The following is a 3,377-nucleotide window of genomic DNA, read 5'->3' on the forward strand; positions in this document are numbered from 1 at the left end:
TCTACACTAGTCCCACCTGCCCACACCGACCAACATGCCCCATCTACACTAGTCCCACCTGCCCACACCGACCAACATGCCCCATCTACACTAGTCCCACCTGCCCACACCGGCCAACATGCCCCATCTACACTAGTCCCACCTGCCCACACCGACCAACATGCCCCATCTACACTAGTCCCACCTGCCCACACCAACCAACATGCCCCATCTACACTAGTCCCACCTGCCCACACCGACCAACATGCCCCATCTACACTAGTCCCACACCGACCAACATGCCCCATCTACACTAGTCCCACCTGCCCACACCGACCAACATGCCCCATCTACACTAGTCCCACCTGCCCACACCAACCAACATGCCCCATCTACACTAGTCCCACACCGACCAACATGCCCCATCTACACTAGTCCCACCTGCCCACACCGACCAACATGCCCCATCTACACTAGTCCCACCTGCCCACACCGACCAACATGCCTCATCTACACTAGTCCCACCCGCCCACACCGACCAACATGCCCCATCTACACTAGTCCCACCTGCCCACACCGACCAACATGCCCCATCTACACTAGTCCCACCTGCCCACACCGACCAACATGCCCCATCTACACTAGTCCCACACCGACCAACATGCCCCATCTACACTAGTCCCACCCGCCCACACCGGCCAACATGCCCCATCTACACTAGTCCCACCCGCCCACACCGACCAACATGCCCCATCTACACTAGTCCCACCCGCCCACACCGGCCAACATGCCCCATCTACACTAGTCCCACCTGCCCACACCGACCAACATGCCCCATCTACACTAGTCCCACCTGCCCGCGTTTGGCCCAGATCCCTCCAAACCCGTCCTATCCATGTACCTGTCCTCACCTCCCTCCCCTCCCCTCTCCCTCCCTCCTCCCTCCTTCCCTCCCTCCCTGCTCTCCTCCCCTCTCCTTCCACCTTCTATCCCTCCAATCTCCACCCGCCCCTTCTCTCCCCTCCCCTTCCTCCTCCCCCTTCCCTTCCTCCTCAACCGCCTCCCCTCCCCTCTCCCCGCCTCCTCCCTCCCCCCCTCCCTCCTACTCTCCTCCCCTCTCCTCCCACCTTTTTTTTTTTTTTTTTTTTTCTTTTTAATTTTTGAAAAGCATATGTACAAATAGAAATTTTTTTAAAAACACATTTGTTACAGAGTTCTTACATAGCTTCAATTTTTGAAAAGAGAAAGTAGAAAAAAACAACAACAAAAAACTATAAACTTGAGGAGAGAATAAGAGGGTTAAAAATATATATATATATATTTTTTTTTTAAAAAAGGATCTAACTATAAAATGGATTCAAGATAAAATTCAAGATACAATTCAACTATCAAGATGGATTCAACAATGGCTGAATGGGAGATACCAGAGGGTAACGGTTGACAATTGTATGTCAGGTTGGAGGCCAGTGTCTAGTGGAGTGCCCCAAGGATCTGTGTTGGGTCCACTGTTGTTTGTCATTTACATTAATGATCTGGATGATGGTGTGGCAAATTGGATTAGTAAATATGCAGATGATACTAAGATAGGTGGAGTAGTTGATAGTGAGGTAGATTTTCAAAGTCTACAGAGAGACTTGGGCCTTTTGGAAGGGTGGGCTGAAAGATGGCAGATGGAGTTTAATGCTGATAAGTGTGAGGTGCTGCATTTTGGTAGGACAAATCAAAATAGGACGTACAGGGTAAATGGTAGGGAATTGAGGAATGCAGTGGAACGGAGGGATCTGGGAATAACTGTGCATTGTTCCCTGAAGGTGGAATCTCATGTGGATAGGGTGGTGAAGAAGGCGTTTGGTATGCTTGCCTTTATAAATCAGAGCATCGAGTATAGAAGTTGGGATGTAATGTTGAAATTGTACAGGGCATTGGTGAGGCCGAATCTGGAGTATGGTGTGCAGTTCTGGTCGCCAAATTATAGGAAGGATGTCGACAAAATGGAGAGGGTACAGAGGAGATTTACTAGAATGTTGCCTGGGTTTCAGCACTTAGGCTACAGAGAGAGGTTGAACAGGTTGGGTCTTTATTCTTTGGAGCGTAGAAGGTTGAGGGGGGACTTGATAGAGGTTTTTAAAATTTTGAGAGGGACGGACAGAGTTGACGTGGGTAGGCTTTTCCCTTTGAGAGTGGGGAAGATTCCAACAAGGGGACATAGCTTCAGAATTGAGGGACAAAGGTTTAGGGGGTAACATGAGGGGGAACTTCTTTACTCAGAGGGTGGTGGCTGTATGGAATGGGCTTCCGGTGGAAGTGGTGGAGGCTGGCTCGATTTTATTATTTAAGAGTAAATTGGATAGGTATATGGATAGGAGGGGATTGGAGGGTTATGGTCTGAGTGCAGGTAGATGAGACTAGGTCAGAGAGAATGGTCGGGGTGGACTGGTAGGGCCGGACAGGCCTGTTTCCATGCTGTAGTTGTTATATGTTATATGTTATATGTTAAGTGGTTCTATAATAAGGGCAAATAGACGCGGAGATAGTGGACATCCTTGTCTACAACCCTTAGATAAATGAAATTTAGATGACAGCATTTGATTAGTTAATATTCTAGCTGTTGGGGATGTATCTAAAAGTTTCACCCATGAACAAAAATTTTCACCTAGTTGAAATGTTTCCATCACTGAGAAAAGATAGGGCCTGATCAATCTCCACCTGAACAAATGCTTTTTCAGCATCTAGCGAGATGATTGCTAAATCTTCGTTTAATAGTCTATTTGAATATATTATATTGAACAAGCGTCTCAAGTTGAAAAATGAATATCGTTTGGCTATAAAGCCTGATTGATCGGGGTGTATCAATTTATCTATAACTAGACTTAATCTATGAGCTAAGATTTTCGCTAATATCTTCTGATCAGTATTTAAAAGAGCTATCGCTCTGTACGAACCAGGGTCTTCAGAATCATATAACATATAACATATAACAACTACAGCATGGAAACAGGCCTGTCCGGCCCTACCAGTCCACCCCGACCATTCGCCCTGACCTAGTCTCATCTACCTGCTCTCAGACCATAACCCTCTAAACCCTCCTATCCATATACCTATCCAATTTACTCTTAAATAATAAAATCGAGTCAGCCTCCACCACTTCCACCGGAAGCCCATTCCATACAGCCACCACCCTCTGAGTAAAGAAGTTCCCCCTCATGTTACCCCCTAAACTTTTGTCCCTCAATTCTGAAGCTATGTCCCCTTGTTGGAATCTTCCCCACTCTCAAAGGGAAAAGCCTACCCACGTCAACTCTGTCCGTCCCTCTTCAAATGTTAAAAACCTCTATCAAGTCCCCCCTCAACCTTCTACGCTCCAAAGAATAAAGACCCAACCTGTTCAACCTCTCTCT

The sequence above is a fragment of the Rhinoraja longicauda genome, chromosome 39 (assembly GCF_053455715.1).
Source record: "Rhinoraja longicauda isolate Sanriku21f chromosome 39, sRhiLon1.1, whole genome shotgun sequence".
NCBI lineage: Eukaryota > Metazoa > Chordata > Chondrichthyes > Rajiformes > Arhynchobatidae > Rhinoraja > Rhinoraja longicauda.